Source organism: Hyperolius riggenbachi, chromosome 9 (genome assembly GCF_040937935.1).
Source record: "Hyperolius riggenbachi isolate aHypRig1 chromosome 9, aHypRig1.pri, whole genome shotgun sequence".
NCBI classification, from domain to species: domain Eukaryota; kingdom Metazoa; phylum Chordata; class Amphibia; order Anura; family Hyperoliidae; genus Hyperolius; species Hyperolius riggenbachi.
Genome location: NC_090654.1, coordinates 287,359,975 through 287,380,335, shown reverse-complemented (window position 1 = coordinate 287,380,335; position 20,361 = coordinate 287,359,975). Strand labels below are relative to the sequence as shown.

The 20,361-nt window shown below is 45.5% G+C and overlaps 1 protein-coding gene across 3 annotated transcripts in view; it reads left to right on the top strand.

The window, feature by feature from the left end:
• The first annotated feature begins 10,886 nt into the window (after positions 1-10,886).
• Positions 10,887-20,361, top strand: part of DICER1 (dicer 1, ribonuclease III) — a 95,173-nt gene continuing 85,698 nt past the window's right edge. For all 3 annotated transcript variants that reach the window (XR_011024179.1, XM_068254733.1, XM_068254732.1), the window contains exon 1: positions 10,887-10,959. The gene's annotated coding sequence lies outside the window, so the exon portion shown is untranslated. The remainder of the gene's footprint in view (positions 10,960-20,361) is intronic.

Below are 20,361 nucleotides of genomic sequence, written 5' to 3'. Positions count from 1 at the left end.
GGGGGCACTGTGGCTGCCTATATGGGAGGAGTCACCCTGGCCATGTACATGGGAGGGGCAACCTGGCCACCTATATGGAAGGAGGCACCCTGACCACATATATGGGAGAGCAGGAGACAACGCGGCCACTTATATGGGAGGAGTCACCCTGGCCACATATATGGGAGGGGGCAACATGGCCATCTATATAGAAGGAGGCACCCTGACCACATATATGAGAAGGGAGGGGGCAACCTGGCCACCTATATGGGAGGAGTCACCCTGGCCATATACATGGGAGGGGAGGGGCAACCTGACCACCTATATGGAAGGAGGCACCCTGGCCACAAATATGGGAGGGGAGGGGGAAACGTGGCCACCTATATGGGAGGAGTCACCCTGGCCATATGTATGGGAGGGGATCCCGGTGCCACCTATAGGGGAGAGGAGGGAGCACCCTGGCTACCTATATACTATGTGCTCGAGTATATGGAAAGAAGGGGGGGGGGAGGGAGCAATTTTTACACCCTCATCCTGGGAGCTAAGTAGCCTAAAAACTGCCCTGGGTAGCAACCGTACTTCACGTGCCTGGGGCTACAGCCGCCTAAGACCCGGGCCTTTCTGGAACTGGCTGTCCGCTGTGTTCTTATCACAAGAAACGCTAGTCATTCTGAAGCTTTGTACGCAAGCTAGATGGTTCTCGTAAGCTTGCGCATGTGCAGCAGGCCCTGAGATCAGTATGAATTGTTTATAGGTATCTCTGTATATAATACAATTAATGGCACAAGGGCACAAAGTGATTTGTTGGAGGCGTGAATGATACCAATTTATCTATTTTTATACACACGATTTTATGTCAAGCTAAAAAGATTAACTTTAAAATATATTATTAGCAGAGTCTTTTTATTGGTCTGCGGCCGCTAAGAGGTTAGAAGACGATGACATCATAAGGGCGCGCCGTGTTTAATACGCTAGGGATGAAATATGTAGTTAGTTATGAAATACTAATACTTTTACCCGGGGCCAGCAAGCTGCAGACATTAACAGCCTTATAAATGGATTCTGCACGGCGGATGTTTTATAAAATAAAGCCATAATTGTACATATGCCAAATCGCTGCTGATTAATAACGCAGTTATAATAAATAACCAATAGCCCCGCCCCCGAAGAGAAAATCGAACCCCCTGACTGCCTGTTCTTTATTACAAATGGTCAATGAGGTGCAAGTAAATTGAATGCAAATTGTATGCAGCACAGGTTGGGGAATTACAATCGGTATGAAGTGTGTTTGATTTGGCCAGTTCCAAACTGACACGGCGTAGATTTACACCAGCTTGCATGCTTCTGTCACTCTTACTCACACATCGCCGCTAAAACCAGCAATTTCATTGGTTCATTACCCTGTGATCTCTTTAAGACAACCACAGTGATTACAGGGTAAAAAAAAGAAAGGCTTTGGTCCTTAAAGGGACACTTAAGTCAAACAAAAAAAATGAGTTTTACTCACCTGGGGCTTCCAATAGCCCCCTGCAGATGTCCGGTGCCCTCGCTGTCTCCCTCCGATCCTCCTGGCCCCGCCGGCAGCCACTCCCTGTTTCGGTGACAGGAGCTGACACGCTGGGGACGCGAGTGATTCTTCGCGTTCCTGGCCACAATAGTGCCATCTATGCTGCTATAGCATATATCATATATCATATATATACCATGTAGCAGCATAGAGGGTGCTAATGTGTCTGGGAACGCGAAGAATCGCTCGCGTCCCCAGCCTGTCAGCTCCTGTCACCGAAACAGGGAGTGGCTGCCGGCGGGGCCAGGAGGATCGGAGGGAGACGGCGAGGGCACCGGACAGCTGCAGGGGGCTATTGGAAGCCCTAGGTGAGTAAAACTCATTTTTCTTGTTTGACTTAAGTGTCCCTTTAAGGGGCCCCAAGTGGTTAAAGTGGACCCAAGGTGAAAATAAACTGAGAAAAACAATTGTATCTATCCTCCTACTCCTAAAAATTACTTTTTTTTTAGAATCCCAGAGTTTTATTTTCTTTTAAAAGCTAAAAAAAAGGTTAAAGGTTGTATGTTCTCATATGACTGATAGTCTTTCAGTGTCCTAGAAGCTAACATACATGAACTATTGACCTTTTTGGTCACTTGTCTTTGAAGAGCAATATTAACCTAATTTAATTCTTGTCATTTCCTCTGCTGATCTAGTCCCGCCCTTGATGCCTGCCACGCCCCCTCAGCATCCAGCACTTGCGTGTACATTGCCTTAAAGAGACAGAGCTCGAATATTTATTCTCTAAATATTTTAGCAAACGCTAATTTTTTATGTGTGTATTTATTATGTATTAAAGAAAGACTGCTGTTTTAAAGAGATGATATGGCTACCGGTGTAGCGGCGACTGCATTGACATGGTAGTCCTGCTGATAGGTCGAAGCCACAGGGGTGTTCCTTTGACTGGCACCATTCAGAGAGTATTCATCAGGGTCAGACAGCACAGGGCCGTATATGGGTATTGCAGGTCAGGAGCAGCCAGCGCGGGATCTGATGAGAACAAGTATCAATAGGCTGTTGGATACCAGTCTAGCCAATCAAAAACAAGTACTGTTGTATTTCTGTGAAAGGTGTTGGACTTCCATTTTCTGTGAAGATTACAGGCTTATCTTACAGAACATTTACAGCTGTTTTTATTATTTAATAATCTTTGGCTTTATATCATCTGTGAGGGGATTTGGAGTTTTTGTCTTCAGCTAGGCCTGTTGTATGTTATGTTCCGGTACAGAGATGCTTCTGAAAGTTTTCTCATAAAGTCATTGTCATATTGTCATTACTATGCCTAACCGTAGCTTCACTCTAACCCAAACCTTACTCCATGACCTATGCCTAACCCTAGACTTACCCTATGGTCTGTGGCTATCTATAACTTTACCTTATGGCCTGTGCCAATCCAAAATCCTTACCCCGTTTTCTGTGCCTATCCCAAACCTCACCAAATAGACTGTGCCTAACCTAAATCTTATCCCATGGCCTGTGCTTCTACCAGTCCTTACCCAAGTGTGCCTAAATCAAGCCTTACACCATAGCATGTGCCTATCCAAAACCTTACTCCATGGACTATGCCTAACCCAAGGCTCACCTCATGGCCCTATCAAAATCAAGACTTACCCCATGTCCTGTGCCTAACCCAAGACTTACCCCATGTCCTGTGCCTAACCCAAGACTTACCCCATGTCCTGTGCCTAACCCAAGACTTACCCCATGTCCTGTGCCTAACCCAAGACTTACCCCATGTCCTGTGCCTAACCCAAGCCGTACCTCATGTCCTGTGCCTAACCCAAGACTTACCCCATGTCCTGTGCCTAACCCAAGACTAACCCCATGTCCTGTGCCTAACCCAAGCCGTACCTCATGTCCTGTGCCTAACCCAAGACTTACCCCATGTCCTGTGCCTAACCCAAGACTAACCCCATGTCCTGTGCCTAACCCAAGACTTACCCCATGTCCTGTGCCTAACCCAAGACTTACCCCATGTCCTGTGCCTAACCCAAGACTAACCCCATGTCCTGTGCCTAACCCAAGACTTACCCCATGTCCTGTGCCTAACCCAAGCTGTACCTCATGTCCTGTGCCTAACCCAAGCCGTACCTCATGTCCTGTGCCTAACCCAAGACTTACCCCATGTGCTGTGCCTAACCCAAGCCGTACCTCATGACCTGTGCCTAATCCAAGCCGTACCTCATGTCGTGTGCCTAACCCAAGCCGTACCTCATGTCCTGTGCCTAACCCAAGCCGTACCTCATGTCGTGTGCCTAACCCAAGACTTACCCCATGTCCTGTGCCTAACCCAAGACTTACCCCATGTCCTGTGCCTAACCCAAGACTTACCCCATGTCCTGTGCCTAACCCAAGACTTACCCCATGTCCTGTGCCTAACCCAACCCGTACCTCATGTCCTGTGCCTAACCCAAGACTTACCCCATGTCCTGTGCCTAACCATAACCTTTCCCCTGACTGACTAAATAATTTATACATGAATATTGTAAAAAAAATAATAATAAGCAATTTTATTCATCAGTTATTTTTTACTACAGGTTCTCTTTATTGAAAATATGATAATTCGCAAAAAAAAAAAAAATCCACTGTTAATGAGAACATTAAGACTGCCGAATAGCTTTATATTATCCCTGACCTTTCTGACCCCGGAAATGTGGATACTTGGTCCATACAAAGGTTTTAGGTGCCCAAGTTACCACGGTAACGCCGAAAGTTGCCAAATTTCATTGTTTCGTAGGTCTGGAATTCTAGAATAATGTCCAATAATAACAGCATCCCCTGCACTTTCCTGAGATGACCCGGCCTTGTGTTGTATTGCCAACAAAAGAAGTTTTATTCTCATATTTATAACTATTTTTAAAGGTTGTTTCTGTTGTGTATTACAAGCATGTCAGATGCCACAGGAAGCAGAGAGAACATTGTGTATATAAGAGATTATTATATAGAGAATGATGTATATTTTACATATTGTCAGAAGGTTGTTGGGAGTGTAACGTAGTTGTGAAAATGTATTAAATATGTATGTATAAAAACCAGTTCAGGAACCCCTCATTCGAATGCATTTATCAGCAATGTATTTTATCTATATAAAATTTAGGAAAATGTTTTTTGTTTTTTGCAGTCTTAAAAAAAATGAAAATATCTGGTACAGCAGTTTATTAGTGTTGGTCTCCTCACTGGTGAGATCCAGCCCCTTCCTGCTTTCTTCAAAACCCCGCCCCCTGCTTGTGAGACTGCTCTTCCTGCTGAACTGATAGATTGTAGCCCCTCCTCTTTATGCTTGCATCATTATAAGGGGGCTGGGTTCCAGCTGAGGGGGCTGGGAAGAGGCGGTCCCAGCAGCCAGAGGCATGTGCAGTGAAGAGCTCACAGTTAAAAATCTGCCGCAACAGGTTTTTTTACATTTTTTATTGCAAACACTAAAACATTCTAAATTGAAGTTTATATGCAAAAAAATATCCAAAATATACAGCTACTTAAGGCGTTCAGAAAAAGGTGCCTGAATAGGTGTTTTTTTAAGAGGACCTGTCACACATGCAGAGAGAGGTGTATGCCGATTTAGTAGTGAATCAGTATTTCCGTGCGCACAGTTTAAACCGCAGATGAGAAACCAGGCTTTTTGAATTTACAAGGACCAAGAGGCGTCTCTATTATCACCACAGGTGGCCATACACAATACAATAAAATGATTTTACAGCAATTCGAAAGCTTTTTTTTCTATTCGAGGGAAAATTGCGATCGGATTTCCTGTTTTTTTTTTCTGATCACTTTTTGCAAGATTGTACGATGCGTGGTAGATTGACAGTTTCGTAATATAGAGACACAGACATTTTTTTCTGAATTTTTAATCATTTTTTTTTACACGTGTCAGATTATTCAATAGTTACGATTAATCAGAGAAATTGATTATAAATCTTGAAGGGAAAAAAAAAAATATACAAAAATTGTATAGTGTGTGGCCATCTTAATACTGATCATTCCTGAAGAGTCGTACACCTCTGCAGTGCGTCGCTCTGAAAGTGTGGAGACATTATTTATTCTAAATGTATATTTTTACGGTAGCGGTAAAGTTGATGAAATGGGCACAGCCATATTTTTCTACAACAGGGAGGGCTGTTGGAAATTTTTGTAAAATTTCTCTAGTGTTTTTCTACTGAAAGGCTGGCAGGGAATAATGCACCAAGCGGTGTCCTGAACCCACTGGCAGTGCGAAAACCACACTTTATTCTTTATGAATCGCTTTAAGAAATCCTAAGATTAATATGGGGGTTGCCATCTTTATTCCCTTCTACAAAAATTACCAGACTCTAACGTCTGTATGTAAGCAGCCATGTTTTCTGCAGGCTGATATTTGGCCTAACAATTCAATTTTGAAATGCTGAACACGTGAAGTCACTGAGTTTAGGGAGTCTGTATTCAGAATGTGGGGGTGTGGCTGCTGCTTGATTGCATCATCCTCACTGTTCATACTACAAGGGGGGTCGGCACAGTCTGAGTCTGTCTGGGAAGACTGCAGCCTGCAGTACAGCAATTGGTCAGTGTCTGGGCCCCTGATCAGAGATTATTATTTGACTTATTTGAGTTTGTTTGGCCTAATGTCACCCTTCGGAGTATGTGGTGTAGACAGGTACTCGTTGCTCTCTTGTTGGCCAGACTTTGCGTTCTTCACTGGCGGTTGGTTTCATGAATTGAGGATTTGCGGCGCGCTAGAGGGATATCGGGCTTCCATTAGTCAGACTTTGCACTCTTTGTACCAGTTTTTAGAAACATTGTACGCTTAGTTCCTGCGGTATTAAGCAATGCACTAACACTTGCAATGTAACGAGAGCCAGTGTAAATATTATTTGTGGGCAAATACATTGTTAATAAAGACTGATTTATTTCCAAGAGTACGGTGTGTTATTTATTACTGATACTTTTTGAACTCAAAGCTTTAAACAACAACTTCAAATTCCTATAAAATGTAAGAAGATTTCTACGCACAATCATTAGGGAGCCTTGACCAAAGACTCTTTACTGTTGTACGCAGTAGCTTGGGCCAAGATTTAAACCCTGGTAGAAAGGTTCAAACCTTACACCAAAGCAGGGGCGTAACTAGAAATCACTGCCTCCCCCCCCCCCCCCCCCATGGAACTTGGATGGGGCCCCTCCTTCCGCTTTCTGCACAGGTAAACTGAGAACCAATGTTATTCAACTGACTAGCGCACACTTGTATGTGTTTTCCCCATGCAGATAAAAGCAGACAGCAGTGAAGCACTGGGAGCATTTCCTCTATCAGTTACATTAGCTTCTGTGATAAAACGTGTATGTTTTCACACCTACAGACGCATACGAATCAAATCGCCTCCGACAGACTTGGGCGCAGGATACAGCCGATATACGGCTCAGGGCTGGAACTCACTAGAGCGATTTTCTGAGCGTTTAGGGAGCGATTCAAACCGCTAGCAATTTCCCTAAACGCTCAGCTAATGTTAATGGATGGCCCAAATTCCACTGGAGCGACTCCGGACATGAAGCATTGAGCGTTAGCGTTTCTGCAATGTAAAGTATATAAACGCTGGCATAATCGCTCGTCAAAACCTACACAGAGCGATTTTGCAAGCGTTTTTACATTACTGCACACTTTAACAAAATGGAAATTAATTGAAACGACCAATCAGAATTAAAATCGCTAATCTCTACACAGCCGCTGGCAAATTAATTACACTTTTTAAAATCGTTCCCGAAAACGCTCATGAAATCGCTTACAAACCGCTCATACAAAACGCTAGCGACTGCGATTAGCGATAGCGTTTTGAAGTGGGTTCCAGGCCTCACCCTGCTCCTGCACAAGTCCCAGCTGCGTTACTATCCCCCTCCAGGTCTACATGAATGGTAGGAAATGATGTAATTCGGCTTCCAGCTATTGCTGGCGGACGAATTACAGTGTTTTGAGTAACTTCAGCTGTCTTCTGACAGCGCAGAAGCTACTCAGTGTGCGCTGCTATAGTCCTACCTCCAAACATTTTGTAGATCAGTAAGAGGGACACTTAGGCTACACCCCTGCTACTCCCCCCCCCCCCATACCATAAAGATTTCATAAGAAAAATATGATGTTTTATCATTCAAACCAAACTGGTCCTTTCTATCCTGGTTCATTTTCCTTCATATTACGGTAACATTTGAAAATAATATATCAATTTAAGGGGTATAAATAACATTAAAGCTTTGTTCACATCTAAAATCGAAATTGCTGAGGCCAGTGATTTTCCTTTTTTATGCGTTTTTTCCTTTTCCACTCCCGGCGCTCTACGATTTTGTACAAAGTGCTTTTGCAGAGCGATTCCATTTTTCTGCTTTTTGCAGAGCGCTTGACGTCAGAAAGTGAACGCTTTCACCCGGAAATGAATAAATACAATGTATTTATTCATAAAAGCGCGAACGCAATCACCAGATAAAGCAATTTGTGAGCGTTTTGCGCTTTTCCTATACCTTCCATTGTAGCAAAATCGCCCTAAAACTGGTACAGGCACCGCTTTGCTGAGCAGAAAGTGGACGAAGCGTGCTATGAACTGTCCCATAAGGAATCATTCACTAGCGCATTTAGGGCATTTTTAAAAATCTACAGCGCTAAAAAAAAATGCAAAATGCCACAGGGGTGAACAGGCCCTTAGGGGTCGTTTTCACTTGAATCACGCGATTCCCGCTCACCGGTAGCGGTTTTTAAAAACCGCTAGCCAATGGTTTGCTATGGCAGTGTTTTCACTGCCGCGATCGTGGGTGTTTTGCGGTTAGCGTTAACCGCAAACTCGTTACATGCAGCGTTTTGGAAGCGATTCCTGAGCGATCGCGATTAGCATGTATAGAACCACTAATCGCGATCGCTCCCAAAAAGCTACAGCGTCCAGTGATTTTTCCGTGTTAATCGCAGGAAAATCACTGCCGCAAAACGCTAGCGGTAATCGCTAGAGTTTTGCGATTTTAGATGTGGACGGAGCCTTAGAGTATATTAAAGAGAACCTGAACTGAACGTAAAAAGTCAAAATAACCATACACAGGTCATACTTACCTCCTGTGTAGTCTGCTCACCAATCTCTTTCTCCTCTCCTGTGTCCCATTTGTCCGCTGTGATCAGTTAAATTTCTCCATCCTCCATTTTAAAAATGGCCATTACCCCATAACAGCTTCCTGGTCAGCACACTGTTGAACTGTAATATCGCCCACTTGAGCTATTGGGAAACATGGACATTACCTTGCGCATTCAGTTGTAACTGACAGCTGCTGACATATAACTGACAGCAACTGGTTTATTTCAGTTCTGACAAAATATTGTCAGAACTGGAAGGGCCCGTTTCCACTACAGCTAATCTGCATGCAAATTCGCACAAGCAATAGAAGTGGACGGGCCTGTTTCCACTTCTGCGTGATTCTGTGCGGTTTGTCGTGCAGAAAAAAATCTGCAGGGCAGATTCATCAGAATTTGCACGCCGCACACCCACACGCGTTTCGTCGGTAATGTAACTAAATAGGAAAACCACAAGCCTTTTAGTATTGCGGTTTTCCCGGCATTCCGCTTGCGTTTTCGTTTAAAATTCCATGTCAATGCATGCCAGCATTGACATGGTTAAAATAGTGTTGTGAAAACCGCGAGCGATTTCGGGTGAAAACCTGCATAGAAACGGCAACGAAACCGCAACCGCATGTGGATCCGTTGCCGCGATTTTCCCCTCTAAATCGTGTCGCACAAGTGGAAACGGGCTGAAGGGATCACTGTAAGAAGAAAATGGGGAGCTTCTGAGAGGAACTGACGGTGAGGTTAGTGTGTCATTTTCATTTGCAGCTACTTTATGTGTTTATTTTAAATAATTTTACTCGCTTCAGGTTCCCTTTAACCTATTTTGGTTCCTGGACGTAGAAACTACGTCCAGGAACCATGCGCGCTACCGCGGGCTCCCGCAGCCGATCGCGCGCGTGCATGCGCGCTCCCGGCCTGCAGTTAGTTAGCCAGGCAATCAGTGTATCGGGCTATGGTGCCCGATCACTGATTCCTCTCCCCCGCAGAAAAAGCGACAGCTTCTCTCGGAAGCTTCGCTTTTTCTGGCTGTAACGTACCCCATGCGTCGCTCTAAGCGTGTGTTACGCTTAGAGTGACGTCATGTAAACAAACTCATGTAAAACTACAACTAAAAGTAAAAAAAATAAAATTCAAACACACATTTACATTATAAATCACATGCTTACATCCCACCCTCCCAAAACTACCCAAATAAAATGTTTAATATAAAAAAAAACAAAAAACATTACAATAAAAAAAAAACATGTAAATATTTACCTAAGGATCTAAACTTTTTAAATATCAATGTAAAGATGAAATATTTCTATATTTTTTTTATTTTAAACTTGTAAATAGTGATAGATGCAAAACGGAAAAAATGCACCTTTATTTCCAAATAAAATATTGTCGCCATACATTGTAATAGGGACATAATTTTAACGGTGTAATAACCGGGACATATGGGCAAATACAATACGTGAGTTTTAATTATGGAGGCATGTATTATTTTAAAACTATAATGGCTGAAAACTGAGAAATAATGATTTTTCCCATTTTTTTCTTATTCTTCCTGTTAAAATGCATTTACAGTAAAGTGGCTCTTAGCAAAATGTACCCCCCAAAGAAAGCCTAATTGGTGGCGGAAAAAACAAGATATAGATCAGTTCATTGTGATAAGTAGTGGTAAAGTTATAGGCTAATGAATGGGAGGTGAACATTTCTCAAGTGAAAACCACGGAACCTGAATGGGTTAAAGACATTTTTTCAGATAAAAAATACACACATTTACATAGATCTGCACAAGAGTCCTAAAAGAGGAACCAATGAGGGGGGAAGAAGGATAATGTCCCCAAAGAGGGACTGTCCCTCCAAAAGAGATGCAGCTGGGGCTGCACATTACACTGTATACAAGCTGCACTCTGACTGCTGCAGTGTTTCAGAACTCTACTGGTTGCTATGGCAGCTGCACCTCAGAATAACCCTCCGGCGCTCCGTACTCTGACAGACAGCGGTGGGAGGAGCGGAGGGCGGAGAATACTGTGAGTGACAGACAGCTCCGTGCAGTGGGGCGGGGTTCGTATTCAGAGCGCGCCACAGTTGGACGAAGGGAGGGCGGGGCATGGTGTATGCCCCACCCTCTGCCCGCCCCCTGTACGGCTCCCCTCATGCACCAGGCTCTGCACTCGGGGGCGGGGCACAGTGTGGGCGGGGCGGAAGGCTCCTTGTATAGAGAGAGATGATGACTGGCCTCCTCCAGGTCTCTGGCTTCCGTCAGGATGCTTCGCTCCGCCCCCCGTGTTCCGGCGCGGCGCTGTCACGTGCGGGTGACGTCAGAGCGGAGAGTCCTGGCGGAGGGATCACGGGCCGCGCTGCTCCGCTCTCCCCCGGCTGAGCACAACGGGTGAGCCTGCTGCGCGTCATGTGACCCGTGACGTCACACCGCCCTGTGGGGATCTGTCCGGGGGGTGCGGGGCTGCAGGGGGAGGGAGCGAGGTGCCAGCATTACAGCACATTCATCAGCATAGCCTGCAGGGGCTACTGAGCATGCGCGAAGCCCGGAGGCACAGCGGGACCTGGGGGTGCAGATCTCCTGGTGGGGGGCCCCTGGGGGTGCAGATCTCTGGGGGGGGGGGGGCCTTGGGGGTGCAGATCTTCTGGTGAGGGGCCCTTGGGGGTGCAGAACTGGTGGGGGGCCCTGGGGGTGCAGAACTCCTGGTGGGGGGGCCCTGGGGGTGCAGGTCTCCTGGGGGTGCAGATCTCCTGGTGGGGGGCACTGGGGGTGCAGATCTCCTGGTGGGGGGCCCTGGGAGTGCAGATCTCCTGGGGGGGCCCTTGGGGTGCAGATCTCCTGGTGGGGGGCACTGGGGGTGCAGATCTCCTGGTGGGGGGCCCTGGGAGTGCAGATCTCCTGGTGGGGGGCCCTGGGGGTGCAGATCTCCTGGTGGGGGTGAAGGTCTCCTGGGGGGGGGGGGGGGGGGGCAGAACTTCTGATGGGTGAACTGACTGTGCAGAGCAGATTCTTCCTTGGGGTGCCCTGGGGTTCAGATCTCTTGTTGGTAGCCCTGAGGGTGCAGATGATCTGGTGGGGGTCTGGGGAGTGCAGATTCGGTTGACCGCTCCTAACATAAGATGGTAGGTTGCATTTATTGTGCCATGCTGCATTGCATCCCTCTTGTATGATGTATTCTCCACACTCAGCACCATTCAGCTTTGCAGGCGGGTCGGGAAGAGTTCACTTACTTGCGCTTCATGTGAATCTATATGTTGGGCCTGATTCACAAAGCGGTGATAACTCAGTTATCACGCCTAAAAGACTTTAGGCGTGATAAAGACTTTAGGCGTGATAAGCTTTTCACCGCTGAGTTAGCACCGCTTTGTGCTCTTTATCGCGCGCAAAGTTTTGCACGTGCAATTCCGCGCGCAGCGCCAATAGGGTTTAATGGGCACTGCGCCGTGCGGTTGCGCACAGGACTTCGCGCGAGTTTCATTTTATCACGCCTAAACTGAGTTTAGGCGTGATAAAGGGCTTTTCACAGGCGTGCAAACACTTTGCACCGCTTTGTGAATCAGGCCCATGTTGTCCTTCCAAAGTCAAAAGGAGGAAGTATCGGAGTCAGTTAAAGAGGAACTCCAGCCTAAACAAACCTACTGTCATTAAGTCACATTAGTTATGCTAATTAAAATAGATAGGTAATATAATCTCTTACCCACCCTGTTTTAAAAGAACAGGCAAATGTTTGATTTCATGGGGGCTGCCATGTTTTTGGTTGAAAGGAGGTGATAGGGAGCATGGGACACAGTTCCAACTGTCCTGTGTGCTGATCACCCCACCCAGTAGCTAGGCAATGTGAACAACAACATAGGAAATCCCATTATGCTTTGCACAGCATCAGGGAAAAAACGCCCAGGTAGTTTTCTTTGATGGGTGGAGCTTAGCTAAAAATGCAGCTAAAAATGATGCTTTGGTAAGAAAAACAAAGTTCTGATGCTGTGAAACTGTTAAAGAAACCCCCAAGCCTTTTCAGTTCTTCTGAGTGAGTACATTTTTAGTCCGGAGGTTCACTTTAAACTGGACTCAAGTAAATGACCCCCAGCCCTCTCCGCAGGATCAGTACTGAATGGTTCCGGAGTGTGGTGTGCGGGTGAATTTGGAACGATCCTCCGAATATGAACACCAACACTAATGCTGATTAGAGCGTCTATTGCCTTAGTGTTCAGCTACCATGCTAAATAATTCAGTACTTCTTGCTGAATCTTGCAGAGAGACCGGCCTTTATCACCTTGATGTACCGTCTGTCATGTTCTAGGCAGTGGTTTGTGTAATGTTTTGGCAGAGGAGTTTTTTTTTTATATGTATTTCATTCAGGTATTCTATATTCCAAAATAAAATTGTAAGTTTTTTTTTTCTTTTTTTTTACAGCATAAATTAGCTTTGGCTATGTAAAGCATGCATTCACTGATTACAGTGGAGCCTAGGGCAGTTGTGAATTCACCGCCTGTAGGCTGCTTTCATGCACTGGCTGAGCGTTTGTTAGCGCTCCGTATACCAGCGGTGCACAGGCAGCCCCCCATTGAGTCAGACCTGAGGGCACTTGTCAGTGCTCAGATGCGACATGTTATCTGCTGCCGAATGTCAAGCACTGACACGTGTGGTCTTACGAAAGCCGCAGTTCGCCTGTGTTTTAATTACACCCAAATGGAGCTTGTGGGTGGCAAATAATCTGAATAGCGCACAGTTAAGGCTCCGTCTGAGAGTGGCCAAAGGCCTGGAGCACAGTGGCAGCATGTTCGCAGCAATTGCTGGTGATCGGCAAAGCGATGCAACAGTGTAACCCAATGGGGGTGCTTCCACTTGCAATCGCAGAGCGCTGCATGGATATTGGGAGCAATCCTATTCAGTGGCTACAGAGGCAAAATTGAAATCGCTCCAGGAATTGCGTATGAAATCTCGGCACTTATGTGATTTGGAAATTGCAAGCGTTTCAGCGTGACTGAAAAGTTCCGCTAGTAGGCCCCTGGCCTGATGCCTGACTTACCTTCCTGGGATCCAGCACTGCAGTTCTCCCTCCATACTCCAGGTGGCACTGTAACCCTGTAGTGAGATTGTCGTCATGACGACAGGCAGCGATCTCGACAGGGGGAGACAGTGTGTCGGAAGACAGAAAGAATGGCTGCCGGCGTCTGCATCTCCGGTAACGCGTATGAAAACGCCCGCTGCGCGCTATAATCTGCATAGACCTCGTGGCGGTCAACACGAGTCAGGCTCTGGGTTACCGCTCTTAGCTGCGCATTTCCAACCTGAGTCTGACTCGGGGTTACCACCAGGGAGGTTAATTCTAATTGTTCCTAGCTCCATACAATTAGCATAAAAAGACATCATCATGAAAAACTGTAATATATAGAATTTGTGTGCACATTCTTATGCGATGCACAGTTGTCTCAGAACAAAATACACTCTATTCCTATGTAGTGGGCACTTACAGCTGGCATTATTGTAGCATTTTTGGACTAGTCGGTCTCCTTCATTTTCAAAAACACTCTCTGGATGGCAACAGCAGAGTCTGACCGCCAGAACACTGCATGGGAGCAGACAGGCGGGCCACTAGGGATGAGTGAGAATGATCACGCGAAATCGTCCCGCAGATGAGGTATTCTAACCCTCTATGGGTGAATATGGCAAAACAGCGCTGGAAATAAGGGCGCTGCCGTAGGATATAATGGGCGCTCGGTCAATAATGGGCGCTGTCATTAGACAGAGCTCAAATTTACAATAAAAAACAGCAGGGCAGCCGAGTCGCGTCTTTTCCCAGAGTCCATGGCAGCCTGGAGGGGGAATAGTAACTAGCGCCATTGGTAGGGTTGAGCCGAAATTTTTGAAATTACGCGTTACTATAATTACGCATGCGAAATTTGCTATTACAATGCGAAATTATGGTAGCGTAATTGCCATTAAAATCGTAATTAAATACTGTAAGCGTAATTTTCAACGCGCAATTTCGCGTTTCGTTCATAACGTAATTTCGCGTTAAACCATCCCGTAATTTCGCGAATTTCGTAATTACTTGTTAGCTATACAAAATTACTTGTTCGCATTACCCAATCAGAAGCGGTAGTCAGACGAACGCTAACACATTTTCTCATATAAACGCTTTTTCGCGTTAATGTAAAAACTAAGCATGCGCAGTTCAAGGGTGTAAACTACGCTTATGAACGTTTGCATGCAAGGCAAACGTAATTTCGCGATACCCACTGTAATGCGAAAATTACGCTTACACGGAATTTCACGAAATCCTTCTTCATTACGATTATGTACTTACGGCCATAATCGTAATTACACTAATTACGCGAAATTTCGCAAAATCGTAATTAAGTCATTACGCTCATCTTAGCCATTGGTACTTTTGCAGGAGCAGTGTGAATCGTGTTTTGGTTTCAACATGTGCCCAGATCTACCGGCACCTTAATTACATGTATGCCTCCATAGGTGCTTTAAAGAGAAACCGTGTCCAACAATTGAACTTCATCCCCAATCAGTAGCTGATACCCCCCCCTTTTCCCATGAGAATTCTTTACCTTTTCACAAGCAGATCATCAGGGGCTCTGTATGGCTGATATTTTGATGAAACCCCTCCCACAGTGTGATGTCAGGACCCAGGGTTCTTGCAGTTTCCTGTCTGTGAACATTGTTGCATTGTGGGAGATAGCTGTTTACAGCTGTTTCCAACTGCCGAAAAAGCAAGCAGCAGCTACTTCTACTGACCTCACCTGCCAGCAGTAAAAATGTCACCATGTGGTAAATGTCAGAACGTAAATCAGGGAGAGGAAAGAGTTTACAATGGGCAAACGCTGACTAAGTCATTTATACATAATTATTGTAAAAATGAAGCACTTTTTTATTACATTATTTTCACTGGAGTTCCTCTTTAAGGCTACTTACACACCAGGGCGTTGCATTTAGGGGACGTTATAGGGCACATAACGTCCCCTAACGCAACGCCTGGTGGTGTTGGAGCAGGATGCTACCAAGAGCCGCGTTACAAGCAGCTCTTGGTGCGCCTGCTCTGTCGGAGGCACAGCGGAGACCACGTGAGCGGAGCTTTCCGCATCACGTGGTCCCGCCAGCCAATCAGCGGCCGCTCCAAAGAGTAAACACTGCAAGTGCAGTGGATGCCAAGTAGCCTTGTGCCTGGCTACGTAGCGGCCTCTCCCCGCCCCTAAAATAAAAAAAAAACACCCGTACTGAGCATGTGCAAACAGTCTAACGCGGCTTAGCCGCGTATAAAGTACTGCATGCGGTACATTGTCTTGACGTGAAGCGTTACTGTGTAACGCAACGTGGGCACTGTGAACAGCCCATTGATTTTTCATTGCTGTGCGGTGGGGGTGCGTTACAGGCTGCTCTAACGTGCGCCTGTAACGTCCCACTGTGAAAGCAGCCTCAAGGAAATCTAAACTGAGAGGGATATGTATGTTTCCTGTTAAACAATACCAGTTGCTTGGCAGTCCTGCTGATCTCTTTGGCTGCAGTAGTGGCTGAATCGCACACCTGAAACAAGCATGCAGCTAATCCAGTCTGATTTCAGTCAGAGCACCTGATCTGCTGCATACTTGTTCAGGGGCTGTGGCTGAAAGTATTAGAGGCAGAGGATCAGCAGGGCTGTGGAGTCGGTACAAAAATCATCCGACTGCTCTGTTTATAGTTATTTTGGTTGAAAAAAGATGTCCATTGAGTTTAGCCAGAGAACAAAGTACAACACCAGCCTGCTCCCTCACATATCCCTGCTGATCCAGAGGAAGGCACAACACCAGCCTGCTCCCTCACATATCCCTGTTGATCCAGAGGAAGGCACAACACCAGCCTGCTCCCTCACATATCCCTGTTGATCCAGAGGAAGGCACAACACCAGCCTGCTCCCTCACATATCCCTGTTGATCCAGAGGAAGGTGAAAAACCCTTACAAGGCATGGTCCAATTAGCCCCAAAAGGGAAAAAATTCCTTCCCGACTCCAGATGGCAATCAGATAAAATCCCTGGATCAACATCATTAGGCATAACCTAGTAATTGTAGCCATGGATGTCTTTCAACGCAAGGAAAGCATCTAAGCCCCCTTTAAATGCAGGTATAGAATTTGCCATAACAACTTCCTGTGGCAATACATTCCATGGGCCTATATGCAATTCACTTTTTCGCCTAGGAGATAATTTTTCATCTTCGATTTTAAAATAACGTTTTAGCATTTTGTGATGGAAAAAATACCAAAAATAACGTGAAACAGTACTTCCAAAATTATTTTGAGCATTTGTTTGCTTGCTGATGATGTAAACGACATTTTCTTTACAAGTTTATAAAATATCACCTGGGAGAAAACTCGGATGAAAAAGTGAATTGCATATGGCCCCATATCCAAATCCAAAAAGCTTTATTGGCAGGACCAAATACATTTAGCATTGCCAAAGCAAAAACAAAACATTAAAATGGGGAGGGGGATTGTGGGAATAAGGGAAGGATATAGGTATACAGTCCATAGGAGGGTGTAGGATGTATGGGGGGGATGGGATATATAGTCCATAGGGGAGGGGAGTATGGGGTTATACAGTCCATGTGGTATCATGTTCCTCTCAGTTGGTGGCAGGCAGTGATATATCGGGCAGCTATTTGCACAGTTTTTTCCTCTTTCCCCAATAGGATATAGAGTTTCCTCTCCTCATCTGTGGAGGTGAAATCTGGGATGTGGGCGGAGAGTCTTTGGAAGTGGGCGGTCCTCAACGGTGTATATTTGCTGCAGTGTAGCAGGAAGTGGGCCTCATCCTCCAGGACCCCCTGGTCACATTGCCTGCACAGTCTCTCCTCCCGGGGCTTCCATGTCTGTCTGTGTCGCCCTGTCTCTATCTCCAGGTTGTGGCCGCTCAGACGGTACAGGCTTACATATCTTAATCACTCTTACTGTAAAGAACCCTTTCCTAAATAAATGACTAAAACGTTATTCTTCCATTCGCAGATCATGTCCTCTAGTCCTTTGAGAAGGCCTAGGGACAAAAAGCTCATCTGCCAAGCTTTTATATTGCCCCCTGATGTATTTATACGTGTTAATTAGATCCCCTCTAAGGCGTCTTTTCTCCAGACTAAATAAACCCAGTTTATCTAACCTTTCTTGGTAAGTGAGACCTTCCATCCCACGTATCAATTTTGTTGCTAGTCTCTGCACCTGCTCTAAAACAGCAATATCCTTCCTGTAATGTGGTGCCCAGAACTGAATTCCATATCCCAGATGTGGCCTTACTAGAGAGTTAAACAGGGGCAATATTATGCTAGCATCTCAAGTTTTCATTTCCCTTTTAATGCATCCCAAAATTTTATTCACTTTAGCTGCAGCGGCTTGGCATTGAGTACGATTATTCAACTTGTTGTCGATGAGTACTCCTAATCCGCCGGGCGGATCGCTCAAACTCATCCTTATCAAGCGAACGACAGTCTGTACACACGCCCGATTTAGCGGGCGAACGACGGGGCGTGCAAACGACCCATCGTTCGCGGAAATCCGATGTGTGTATGGGCCTTAAGTCCTTCTCCAAGTTTGATGTCCCCAACTGTATCCCATTTATTTTGTATGGTGCTAGACCATTGGTACGACCAAAATGCATGACTTTACATTTATCAACATTGAATTTCATCTGCCATTTATGTGCCCATATAGCCATCCTATCCAGATCCTGTTGCAATATGACACTATCTTCCTGAGAGATGTGTTTTCTGCACAATTTTGTATCATCTGCAAAAATAGCAACATTGCTCACTACTGCATCTATTAGGTCATTAATAAATAAATCATTTAAATTATGAAACCTCTGACTCCAGGTACCCAAAAATTGCTCCGATTCCTTGACTCTCACAGCCCTGTGCGCAAGTCCGTTATGTCATTATCAGTTGAGCAGATAAAAGGCCTGGAGTAGATTTGACGTGTGGTGCTTGCATAACCTCCTTAGCGGTAACCCCGAGCTGAGCTCGGGGTAAGCTGCCGCGGAGGATATCTCAGCCCCTGGTGGGGCGATTTCTGCTCTGTAAATTGCTGTACGCGCAGCCAGCACTTTGCTAGCTGCGCGTCCAGCTCGATTGCCGCCGCTCTGCGGCGATTGGCCGCACGCAGCGGCGGAAGAGGGCCCCCGCCAGAGCCCTGCGCAGCCCGGACCAATCAGTCCCGAGCAGCGCAAAGGGCTAGATCGGATGGCTCTGACGTCAGGACGTCGGCTGACGTCCATGACGTCATTCCGATCGTCGCCATGGCGACAGGAGAAGCCAAACAGGAGATCGCGTTCTATACGCGATCTCCTGTTTACTTTTGTGGCCGGCGGCGATCGGACTAGAGGGACACATGCGCCCTCTAGTGGTGTTTCATGTAGCTACCACTCAGGTAGCTACATGAAACAAAAAAATTTTTTTTTTAAAAAGTGCAATGCAGCCTCCTTGGCAGAGAAATTGAACCGCCTAGGAGGTTAAGGAAGATCTGAAAGTCAACACTTCAACTGCATCCGAGTTGTTTCAATTAAAATTGACTGTGGAAATGTACAGAGCCAAAATTGGAAAAAAAGTTATCTCTGTACAAATATTTATGGACCTAATGCTAGGTGTACACACCATACAATTTTCTGGCAGATTTACCTGCCAGATCGACTATTTCCAACAGGTCCGATTTGAATTTCGATCGATATTTGGATTTACAGATCTTTTTGTAATTTTTTTTTTTTTATCATCAATTTTTGTTCAGTTCTGTAAAAATCGATCGAAAAAAAAAATTATAAAATGATCGGTAAATTGAAAAATTGATCGAAATTCAGGTTGGACATGTTGGAAATAATTGATCTGACAGGTAAATCTGCCAGAAAATTGGATGGTGTGTACATAGAATAACAGTATATCCATCATGGAGGATTCATTCTGCAGAAGGACAATAACCCCAAATATACAGGCAAAGTCGTGAAGAGGTATTTTCATGGGCAAGGAGTCCTGATCCCAACTTTAAAGAAGTGCCCCTGACAAAAACGAATGAATGAAGCCAGTGGTGGCTAGCTTACCTCTTGCATCCCCCGTTCCCTGGACCTTTTCATATTCAACAGGCTCCTCCAGTTAGATACGAAAACCAGTAAGCTGCCCCTAGTGGTGGCGTGTGACTTAGAACTGTGCAGATCGAACCGCACTTTCTTTCACAGTTCAGAATTGCTCTGCGCCTCTCTGAGGAGCTTCCGGAATGCTACAGAGATCAGAGGAACCGGGGAGCCCCCAAAAGCGATAAGCAGCCTCTGGACACTAAGTAAGGGCCAGTGCACACCAAAAGCGCTTCTGAGTGCTTTTAAAAAGCGCTTGGCTAATGTATTTGAATGGTATGAATCACACCAGAGCGATGTGGTTTTTTTTTTGTTTTTCCTTCCCAAATGCAAACGCGGGTCCTGCAGCATCTCTGCGCTTTTCTGAGGTGATTCAGCCTCAATATTAAGTATAGGGAAGTGGAAAATCGACTGAAAAGTGCTAGATCAGAGCGGTTTTCCAAGCGTTTTTGTGATAAAACCAGTACACTAGCAGCTGTACTGTACATAATAAAAAAAAGCTACACAAAAATGCTCCAAAAATCGCTAGGTATACATAGAAAATCGCTAGGCTCATTCCTAGAATCACCTTGAAAAATCACTTCAAAAAGCACTGGTTACCCGCAGAGCGAGAGACTTAAATACAATGTGGGCCGAAACAGAAAGTCTCATGGGCAACTTGTTTGTTTGTTTTTATCAGCTTTAAAGCAGGCCCACAGCAAA